Genomic DNA, 12,494 nt, shown 5'->3' with positions numbered 1-12,494 from the left:
GGCTTGTAACATTTCAGATCAAAGGCAGCTACTTCAAGTAGTCTTGCCCAGCTTACGATTACGACCAAAGCATCATTATATTGAGCATTATCCCATCTCATAAAGTGCTTTGGTCCTTTGGTGCATCTCTGGACAATGTGAGGGGAAGCATAACGTGTTCAAAACATTGTTCATAATACTCATAACTACAAAAATGTAGTGATAAGAAACTGGTGTTCGTGGTGCCTTCCCTGAGTTTAAAGAGATCAAAAACACATTACTCATTAAAGACAATATCTACTTTTTACTCAAAGACTATGAAACATTGTATGTTGAGCATTTAAGATCATATGAGCTCATAGAAAATACAAACAAAGGTCATACAGTGAAATTTGTGTTTCAGCTAACAGACCTAATGCCATTATTCACCTATAAAATATCAGCATTTTATTCCAGTGTCTGAATGAAAAAGCAGAACCATAACAAACTCTGTCCTCTACCTTTTTTTCACAGTCAACTGATAAACAATAAGCATCTGTTTGGACCATTTGTAAACTCTAAAAATCACCTTCCTGGACACAAAGGTCAACATAGTGATAGGTAATGTGTATTTCACATTGATTTATACACATTGGTGTGTGTTTTGAGGATTATTTGGTTTGTATATATTATTTCAATGTAAGAGTACATTCTTACATATGCAAAGTGTTTTAAAAGTTTACATTAAGTTGACCTTAAAGGAATATTGTGATATGTTTAAGTTCTTTCCTGATCGAAGCTGACCGATTGCTGCTGTTTATATTTATAATTCCCCAGAACGCCAAACATTTTTCTAAATGCTGTGGCTTATTTATCAGCTTTGTGCAATACTTTAACATGAGAACTGGGTATGCATTAATGAAAATGATGAGTAATGGAGAACCTGTGTTCTAACAATAAGGGCAACATACATATATTGATATTTAAGGGTCATGGTACAGTTCTCCTCAATACAGTACAATTAAAGTGGCTGATGTACTGAAACTGAGGGTCATCCTAGATGATGACAACGCTGAGAGGCTGATTTTGCCCTCTCGTCCTGAGAATGTACATGGCCTCATTGTTGAAGTTAAAGAACTTGAATTTTTACTTTCAGCTTCAGTTTGAAGAAACAGAGTTTGACAATGCACTATGCAATCTAGTTAATATCGAGGACCTAGCCTCCTGAGCGACTTTTAGACTAGTTAAACTGGTTCTTCCAGTTTAGACGACACAATGCTACTGTCTGATAGATTAGTAGATTCACCAGAGCACCTTAGCCTTTGGCCAGGGGTCTTTGTTGTTCCCCCATTCTCATATGAGTTCGAGTACACTCTAAGAGAAAGCAACGCTGCATTTTGACAGAGGAAAACTTTAAAGCTGACAAGGGATCAAAACACAACATACTTGATGTGATGGCTGTTGAAATGTATAAGCATAAAGCCTATTCTAGTTCCAAACAGATTGGCAAGGCTGCAGAAACTCTACTATTCAAGCACCCCTGTCTAAAAGAAAAGGTTCCACAACAGGTTATGAGGGTTGGAAGAACAGCCTATGCTTCAAAATGGGCAACTACAGGACCAAACTGACCAGGGCTGACATAAAGGGTGTGGCTGTGAATGAAGGAAAGTGAAGCAGGACAAATCCAGAAGGTTTAGCATCCAGGGCCAACATCAAATGACCCAGAAGAGGGAAATTAATTTCCTTCCCAATTATCCCTGTGGACAGACTAAGAGCATTTTGGAAACCAAGAGGCTTGAGATGATGGACCAGTTCAAGAAAGCTGTAGAAGGAAAAGACATGACTCTCATTCATCAGCATATGCAACACACCTTTCTCTCAGGCATGAAGAAATTTTGAATTCAGCTCCTTCAATTGCTGAACTAAAAGATAGATGTCCTGCACACTTTTGTGAAGCTCGAGTAAGTAAACTGTTACTAGGACCACATAGTGTCACTCGTCTTTGCAGCACTGCTTGAGCTGGAAAAAGTCTTAGTTTAATATGGATTGTTGATTTGTATGTCCTTTTGTTCCCAATGCAGCTTTACAGCTAATTTCACAGGATAACAAATCAAAATCTGCCATTTTCTTTCTATGCTGCTCTTGACAAATATACACCTCAGTTTCTGAAACTGTATAAAAAGAGGAAAATAGGATATTTTGGTGAGAAGATGGAAGACTTTTTGATGGCATATGAAGAACATGTAAATATATTTTAAGTGCATTGCATTACATTAAAGTAAATGTGAACACTCAACCCTGAGATCTTTGTGCAATGTATTTGTTTCTGCAAAAGGACAAAAAGGACATCAATGTATCCAGAACAGCAGCCCTGGCAGGTCTTTCACTTTACTTAAAGGAGGACTCCTCACAGATCTTCAACATTTGCAAGGTATTGTTATTTTCTTTTTACATATCTGCAAGTACAATTACCTTATTAAATATTCTGAGGTAAACATTGCTATAAACAGTGGTAAAAACATTCAGACTACAATTGCACCCCATTATACAGAAAAACAAAGAGGAATAATACATCCCATAAATCTCTTATATTCATTTAAAATGTTAAAAATACTAAATTACAGAATGCCAGTAATGACAATATGATTATAATAATACAATAATGATTCAGAAATTTATATCTAAAAATGATCTTTCTGATATTATTCTATTTAAAACCATGGATGGTATAATATAAAAAAAATGTTTTACATACAGTAGAACCTCGGGTCACGAGAAACTTTGAATACGAGCAAATTGGAATACGAGAAAATATTTGTGATAAATGTTGTATTGGGTTACGAGTGTTGCATCGGCTCATGAGCAAAGATTTTGAGCAAAAGATTTTTCATTTCTGATGTTAGGGGTTAAAATTTGTACAACAATTACCATTACGAAACCTTTAAAATTTGTTTATATGTGTATTTATGGACTTGTGGAACGCATCAAGTGAATTTCCTTTATTTTATATGGGAAATGTTTTTTAGGATACCAGCGTTTTAAGTTGCTCGCTCGCTCTCAGAACGAATTAAACTTGTAACCTGAGCTACTACTGTAATTTGTTTTTCCAAGTGGCAGATGTACATTTGCACACACACTCACTGAGCATGTATTCTTATTTCAGGATGAGTTGAAGCCCAGGAGGAGCAGTGGCTCTGGTGTCAGTGGTGAATAAAGACGTGGTGTTTTCTTTAACACTCGCCATGTGTCAATCATCTTTGAGGATCAGGTTGTAATGCCCCAAAGATTTTGGACTGATTCACTTGTAATTTAGTTTGGGCTTATGAACGCTCTACATTTGAGCTACCCTGAGAAGTTAAGTGGCTTTTTTAAGTTCATCCAGGTTTTCTTCCTAAATCTTGATGATGGAAGGAAGCCGCTCAAACCAAAGTTACAGGCTCTGAGAAATGAGCTGGAGCAAACTATTGAGAGGTGGTAGTTATTTTGGTTCAACATTGTTCACTAACTACTGTTAGACTACCGTATTTTCCGGAATATAAGCCGATACTTTTTACTTCGCTTTAAACCTCATGGCTTAAACAATGAAGTGGCTAATATATACATTTTTCTGGGTTATTCCCAGTTTCACAAGATTCAAGCCAAAAAACTGAGCCCAATAACATTAGACCAATGAAATTGCCGAACGGGTTCAGGTGAACCAATGAAACTCTTTATATTAAATCAGATGCGCTCCCACTGAAACTAATGAACTTTACACAGGCTTTAATGAAAGACAGTGTCTGTTACACGGCTTGTATCTAAACAGTAGCCTAACAAAAAAGTCATTGTTCACTGTTTTTTTCTCCTTTTCCTTTCACAACAATTTCTCTCGGGAGTTTTTCTTTTGGCATCGTCGTGCGTTTAAAAATCACCATCGGTAAATCTTTTCTCCCGATGCCGTGCAGCTCAGAACACAGGTGAAGTGTGTTTTTTCATGCCCGGTTGTTTTCAGCGTGACGAATTATTCTCCTTTCCTGTAGACAGTGCGAGTGAGCGGCAGGTCAAACATCAGAGGAACCTCATCCATATTTATGATGTGGTGTGGGTCGATTCAGTGAGAGTGCAACTAATTTAATATAAAGAGTTTCATTGGTTCACCTGAACCCATTTAGCAATTTCATTGGTCTGATGTTATGGAACTCAGTTTGTTGGCTTGAAGCTTGTGAAACCGGGAAAAACCCAGGAAAAATCCATAAATTAGCCGCTTCATTGTTTATCCTTCATGTTGGTCCCCTACTGATTATTCTCCTACTTCCACCGTTCTCTCACCTGATCATTATTATCATCCTCCCATATCTTTCCCTGAGTCTGATCCTGATTGCTCACCCATGTCTTCTGCAGCAGCAATGGCCCACAAACTCTTCTTTCCCAATAAACATGCTTAAGTCTGCCTTGTACATTGTTTTTGTTTCTCCTACACACTCATAACATTAGTCAGACCCTATTCTACTCTATTTATTAGTAACTGATTATTATTATTATTATTATTATTATTATTATTATTATTATTATTATTATTATTATTATTATTATTATTATTATTATTATTATTATTATTATTATTATTATTATTATCCTCCCATATCTTCCCTGAGTCTGATCCTGATTGCTCACCCATGTCTTCTGCAGCAGCAATGGCCCACAAACTCTTCTTTCCCAATAAACATGCTTAAGTCTGCCTTGTACGTTGTTTTGTTTCTCCTACACACTCATAACATTAGTCAGACCCTATTCTACTCTATTTATTAGTAACTGATTATTATTATGTTAATTATACTTGGAGTAAACAGGTTACATGAGTTTGATTAAATATACTATACTAATTATTAGGTCATGTGCTAGATAAGGAGGATTAGATCCATCACTCCTTATTAATTAGTCTCACACTCTATGCTTACATCTATTTTAACCCATTAACAAACATACATGTCACATAACACAAAAATAATTGTATTTATTTATATATTTATAACTAAAAAATGAAACAGACAAAAATCAAAATAAGACAAAAATAATTGTATTTATTTATATATTTATAACTAAAAAATGAAACAGACAAAAATCAAAATAAGACAAAAATAATTGTATTTATTTATATATTTATAACTAAAAAATGAAACAGACAAAAATCAAAATAAGACAAAAATCAAAATAAGACAAAAATCTTATGGACTTGTGGAACGCATCAAGTGAATTTCCTTTATTTTATATGGGAAATGTTTTTAGGATACCAGCGTTTTAAGTTGCTCGCTCGCTCTCAGAACGAATTAAACTTGTAACCTGAGCTACTACTGTAATTTGTTTTTCCAAGTGGCAGATGTACATTTGCACACACACTCACTGAGCATGTATTCTTATTTCAGGATGAGTTGAAGCCCAGGAGGGAGCAGTGGCTCTGGTGTCAGTGGTGAATAAAGACGTGGTGTTTTCTTTAACACTCGCCATGTGTCAATCATCTTTGAGGATCAGGTTGTAATGCCCCAAAGATTTTGGACTGATTCACTTGTAATTTAGTTTGGGCTTATGAACGCTCTACATTTGAGCTACCCTGAGAAGTTAAGTGGCTTTTTTAAGTTCATCCAGGTTTTCTTCCTAAATCTTGATGATGGAAGGAAGCCGCTCAAACCAAAGTTACAGGCTCTGAGAAATGAGCTGGAGCAAACTATTGAGAGGTGGTAGTTTTTTTGGTTCAACATTGTTCACTAACTACTGTTAGACTACCGTATTTTCCGGAATATAAGCCGATACTTTTTTACTTCGCTTTAAACCTCGCGGCTTAAACAATGAAGTGGCTAATATATTAATTTTTCCTGGGTTTTTTCCTGGTTTAACAAGCTTCAAGCCAAACTGAGCCCCATAACATTAGACCAATGAAATTGCCGAACGGGTTCAGGTGAACCAATGAAACTCTTTATATTAAATCAGATGCGCTCCCACTGAAACTAATGAACTTTACACGGGCTTTAATGAGAGACAGTGTCTGTTACACGGCTTGTATCTAAACAGTAGCCTAACAAAAAAGTCATTGTTCACTGTTTTTTTCTCCTTTTCCTTTCACAACAATTTCTCTCGGGAGTTTTTCTTTTGGCATCGTCGTGCGTTTAAAAATCACCATCGGTAAATCTTTTCTCCCGATGCCGTGCAGCTCAGAACACAGGTGAAGTGTGTTTTTTCATGCCCGGTTGTTTTCAGCGTGACGAATGATTCTCCTTTCCTGTAGACAGTGCGAGTGAGCGGCAGGTCAAACATCAGAGGAACCTCATCCATATGGTGTGGGTCGATTCAGTGAGAGTGCAACTAATTTAATATAAAGAGTTTCATTGGTTCACCTGAACCCATTTAGCAATTTCATTGGTCTGATGTTATGGAACTCAGTTTGTTGGCTTGAAGCTTGTGAAACCGGGAAAAACCCAGGAAAAATCCATAAATTAGCCGCTTCATTGTTTATCCTTCATGTTGGTCCCCTACTGATTATTCTCCTTTCCTGTAGACAGTGCGAGTGAGCGGCAGGTCAAACATCAGAGGAACCTCATCCATATTTATGATGTGGTGTGGGTCGATTCAGTGAGAGTGCAACTAATTTAATATAAAGAGTTTCATTGGTTCACCTGAACCCATTTAGCAATTTCATTGGTCTGATGTTATGGAACTCAGTTTGTTGGCTTGAAGCTTGTGAAACCGGGAAAAACCCAGGAAAAATCCATAAATTAGCCGCTTCATTGTTTATCCTTCATGTTGGTCCCCTACTGATTATTCTCCTACTTCCACCGTTCTCTCACCTGATCATTATTATTATCCTCCCATATCTTCCCCTGAGTCTGATCCTGATTGCTCACCCATGTCTTCTGCAGCAGCAATGGCCCACAAACTCTTCTTTCCCAATAAACATGCTTAAGTCTGCCTTGTACATTGTTTTTGTTTCTCCTACACACTCATAACATTAGTCAGACCCTATTCTACTCTATTTATTAGTAACTGATTATTATTATGTTAATTATACTTGGAGTAAACAGGTTACATGAGTTTGATTAAATATACTATACTAATTATTAGGTCATGTGCTAGATAAGGAGGATTTGATCCATCACTCCCTTATTAATTAGTCTCACACTCTATGCTTACATCTATTTTAACCCATTAACAAACATACATGTCACATAACACAAAAATAATTGTATTTATTTATATATTTGTAACAAAAAAAAATGAAACAGACAAAAAATCAAAATAAGACAAAAATCTAAGCAAAAAATCGAGCAAAATCGAAAAAATAAAAAAATCGACCAAAATTGACATCATCACCCACCCTCAAAGCATCAACGGATAAGCCTAATCACAACATGATGAACTGGGAGTGGGCGAAAAACCCTGACAGCAACCAAATTTTATGTAAAATTCCCACTCTGCCCACCAGTGGCACGACAGTGGACTCACCACCAAGTTCATCCTCAGTCGTGATTGTACAAGTAACTAACAAATGTGAAAACATAAGAAAATAAAAGTTGATGCAGTCCAGTGCAAAGTGGCTTAACTATGGAATGGCGATAGTCGTCTGATCCAGCGCGGCAGGGGAGCAGGTATAGAACTGTGAGACTTCAGTGCAGACCACACCCCACTGTGATACCTGTAACCACCACCGTGACGTCTCGATGAAAATATCATTGAGTCTGTTCTGACTGTGTGAAATTTGTGACAAAGGATAGGACGACAATTCCAATCACGATGTTTCGCTGGTTCAGTTGTCCATAGAACATAGCCACAGAAGGTGATGGTGTAGTACGTTACAAAGGTGCTTTGCATGACGAAGCCCGTGAACAGAAAACTGTGAGTGCTCGGAGCACCCACTGAGCTGGCAGTAACTCCAAATGATTGGGCAAGGGTAATAGCCCTACGCACATGAAAGATACGGGTGATCAGCTGAAGTCCTGCAGGAAGATCATAGACAGAGTTCTGGATGGAATCTAGCCACATTCCATCTGGGGAGAACATGTCAGCGTGGTGCAGAATGTCCATCACCGGTCTGAACGGGTCCTCATCAGTTTCCCAAACGAATTCGTCCTTTTCTGGAGGAAACCTGAACCATTTACGGGGTCCATTACGGCACCATTCACCTAAAGGACAGGTGGGCTGCTGCAGGCACCACAAGCAATTCTTTAGAAAAATGGACACAAGGGCATAACAAGCATCGCAGGGACCTCTAAAGGTGTCAAAGTCGAAGCGATACCCCTCAGCACATGCTTTGATGTAGGCACACGTGCGTTGATGCAGACGGATAACTTTCAGAAGCCTCCTATGTTCACCAGCTGCCATGTTCCTGCACACAGCATAAAATACACACAACAACAACATGATTTATATACGATATAATCAAAGAATCAGAATTAAAGCGTAGAAAGAGTTTAGTGATTTTAGTTATAAGAAAACGTTTGTTACAGTCATTTTTCTCATTGACTAGGGCCATAATCCCTCCATCCAAATCCACATAGATGTTTTGATCCATATCTGTGGAGATGTTTTCTGTAGAAGACTCTTCACCTGTAATTTTATACACTGGGAGCTGTACGTATTGTCTAAACAATGACAAGGAATTCCACAACAGATAAAACATGCCACGGCTGCAAGGATTATTAAAATTGTAGTCCCAGTCTGACCCTATTCTACTCTATTTATTAGTATATTATGTTAATTATACTTGGAGTAAACAGGTTACATGAGTTTGATTAAAATATGGGATAAATAGGTTAAATTAAGCTACTTCATTGTATCTAATAGATTCTATACTAATTATTAGGTCAATTTGTTGGATTAATATAAAAAGTTAAACTATAAAAGCTAAGATTAGCTAGCCGGCTAGTTACCCATGCTAATGTCGCTAAATAATGACTTTGTACTTTTCGAGTCTTCTACTAAATAATCTACAATATTCTGCCATAATTATTTAGACGACTTACCAGGTACCTGTATGAAGAAATGTTCAATAGAAGAGAATTTGTAATGTTTTTTTAGTTGCTGCTAATCGCTGCTGCTTCTTGCTGCTGTTTGTTTGTTTGGTGGTTGTCAATTTTAGTGTCTCTTTACTTACAATTGGTAAATTCACAAATGAGAAACAAAAGCACGCTTTGAATTATATAGACGTGTCACACTGTGACATCACACCTAGATGCCCGCCCTCTGCCGGTGACATCATCATGTCACTCACTTTATTTCTCTCTCTCTCTCTCTCTCTCTCTCTCTCTCACACACACACACACACACACACACACACACACACACACACACACACACACACTCTGCGCATGTACAGATTACAGAGGGAAGATTACACACAAACCGGAAGTTGACCCAAGTGACTATATGAATGTTGTAGAATCATAAATGACCAGATGAAGCTGACTGAGGTGAACCCTGAAACTAACCCAGGAACAGAGTAGGAACATTCTGACCACCTGCTGGTTTCTTTTTGAGAGACTGCTGAAAGGAAATTTCTTGAACTATCTATGGATTCAGACTCGGTCGACCTCATTGTTTTGAATAGAAGTGACCGAACTGAACTCTTGAACCGAGTCACTTGAACTGAATCTAAGGAGTCGAAATCATCGAATCGAATCTTTTCTAACTGAATTGACCAAACTGAATGGACTGAATTATTAAAATGAATCTATTAAATAGTTCTTTCTGATGTTTTTCTACTAACTGCAGTTGTCAAAAGTTATACTTGAACTATGATGTTATGAGGCTGCATTGGAACTAAACTTTATAGTATTGTGTGATCAGATGAACCCATGAAGAACTCATGTATTGTAAACTGATTTAATCTCTGTGTTATTGTGATTTAATATTTAAACTGATGCTGTGAATACTGTTCAATAACTGTTTATTTTATTACTTTAACTTCTGTTCATGTAAAATTGGGTTTAAACAGAACCTTTATTTTATTATCATTTACTTTTGTCCCGTTTTCCCAACATTTTATCATGTGGATTTAAATTCTTAGTTAAATTTAAATGATGTCCAATAATAATTTAATAATAGAAACAAACACACACTATATTTAAGATATTTATTTATTTTGAAGGAAGTAAAAATATTCAGTTACAATAATCACTAAAAATTTTTCGACCTGGTAATTGTAATGGAGGCCTGAGGGAAAAAAGGACCAATCAAGAGCAAGAGCCTGACCAGAGGAGGCGGAGCCACCTGAAGTGACCACTGTTTGCTAGTGTAAATTAACAATAGATTAAATGAAAAGGGGTATAAGTTATCATGATAAATTATATATCATTCTAAAGGTCTAAGCCTCGAGCATCAATCTTAGATCACTGTTTTTCAATGGAACACTTATAACAAATGTATTTCCTAAATTTGTGTAAACAATACACACAAACAACATGCATAAAAACAGTACTTACACTATAATTGTAATAACGAGTCACAAACGCATCCAAACACACAATTGCTGCAAATTCCTGTTTATTTGGAAAGATAAGGTTCCACTGAACACCATACTGTAAAACATTTTTGGTCTTTTGTTTGTATCTGTTTTAGAGTAACTTTTGCATAAAGAACGACATCTTGGTGGTAAAAAATAAATATAGCTGGTAGAATATAGTTTTGAAAAAACAAATGAGAGTAACCACTAAAAAAAGACAAAGACAGGTAGAATCTTATCAGTAATACAACTGAACTCTGCAGGTGTTTGTGGAGACGTTTTGCTTTGCACCACCTTTCATTTCCAATCTTTTATTTTCAGCCAGTAGCAGTGTGGAAACAACATGTTCCATAGAAAATGTAGCCAATGAGTGCAGGATTTTAACGACACATGGGAGGTTTTTATTCCCCGTGTGGGCGAGTTCTTAGTTTTATTCATCTTTAGAAGCTCTTAGTGGTGAAAGAGCGCGTGACGTGCACTGTGACGCACCTGGCAGGAAGTGGAATGCAGCTCTTTCCAGCTCGTGATAACTGAGCTTTGTTTACAAGAAATAAAAAAGAAAAGAAAAAGTGGACAGTAAAAAAAAGTTGTTTTATTAAAGATTTCATGAAGGATCACGGATGACGAAAATATTCTTGTGTGGAATGACGACAGCGACCTGGTGATCTGCATGTGGATGGAAAATCTGAGTCTATTTTACATCTGTGAGGGAGAAAAGGACCAGAAATATTCTCAGATAAATGTTTTTGGAATTTTAATGATATCTTCATAAAATGTTAAATATACATACATGATACATGTGACTTTTAACCCAGTACTTTATTCAAGTACATCATTTATATAGAAACACGGTACACAGAGTATTGCATGATGGATTCTCTACATAAACATAAAAATATTGTTATTCATAACCATAAAGAATTTTTCTTTTCCACAAGAATGAAAGTGTTGAAAACCAGCTTCTGGCACTTAAAGGTATCTATAGTGTTGATGTTTATGTCTTCAGTGTGTAAGACGATACAAGCACATTATTACTGCATGATACGGTTTTATTAAATGAACATATAATATCATTAGTGTGATCTGAGCAGCTTTCATTTCATTTAGTAAATTATTTTACACAACACACCTTTAACATGTACAGAAATGATCAGATTGTAGACTGTATTCATTATGCAGAGATAAAACATGCAGCTTTGTTCTATTATTTATTTATTTATTTTATATGCAGGACCCATGAAGAACTGCATCAGACACGTCACAACCCACGACTGCTAAAAGACCTGGAATCGATGCTGCACAGCACAAACACAACAAAACACAATCCCTCATCGCTTGTGCATTGGAAACTCTTCATGATGCCAGTTATGATTTATTATCTACTAACTGGGTTTCTGCACTACTTAAAGGGAGTTGTAAACTTCCTGGTCTGACAGATGAGGAAAAATCGGTCACATCTGTGTTTTGTGTAAACAAGGTCAGTTATTATCTTCTGTTTTATTTAGTGTGCACAAAATTCAAACAACTTTATTGTTTAGCTGTGGATTTGAGTTTTCTCATTTGTAAAAGTGAATTCAGTGCCCTGATGTTGTTAAAATGAACAGTAGATATGGTTTGTGGTGTAAAAACGTTTACTCCAGGCTTTGGTTTAAACAAAGTCTAATAGTTTTCCTAAACCTGGTCTACAGTCAAGTCTTAACTCCTTAATATTTGTTTTATATACATGATTTGAATACATGTTTGATTTAGTTGGATACTGGATGATCCTTTTCTTTCATCCTTTTTAGTCCTTAGCAGAGACGTTTCTGTCTGTGATTTTGGACAAGATCGAGGCAAAGAAACAGTCTATGAGACATGAACTCCTGCAGTCTCTCTGTCGGGTTTATGTAGCCTTATGTGAACAGTGAGAAGACTCTCATAAAGCTCATGCCCTCGCCTACAGACTTCTTAAAGAAGGTGAGATTATATTGACATTTCATTACATATCTACTAAAAATGATTCAGACAATAATACAAAGAAGCAAAATGTGTGTTGTTCTTGGTTTTGTATTTCTTTCTATACAGTGTA

The 12,494-nt window shown here is 36.5% G+C and overlaps 1 protein-coding gene and 1 pseudogene across 1 annotated transcript in view; one reads left to right on the top strand and one right to left on the bottom strand.

Annotated features, from left to right (window-relative positions):
• Positions 1-12,494, top strand: part of LOC124384578 (zinc finger protein 850-like) — a 1,373,244-nt gene that overhangs the window by 971,259 nt on the left and 389,491 nt on the right. The gene's annotated exons all lie outside the window — the stretch shown is intronic.
• Positions 1-12,494, bottom strand: part of LOC124384668 — a 920,651-nt pseudogene that overhangs the window by 528,468 nt on the left and 379,689 nt on the right.

The sequence above is a fragment of the Silurus meridionalis genome, chromosome 4 (genome assembly GCF_014805685.1).
Source record: "Silurus meridionalis isolate SWU-2019-XX chromosome 4, ASM1480568v1, whole genome shotgun sequence".
Classification (NCBI taxonomy): Eukaryota; Metazoa; Chordata; class Actinopteri; order Siluriformes; family Siluridae; genus Silurus; species Silurus meridionalis.
This window is presented reverse-complemented; position numbering and strand designations above follow the sequence as displayed.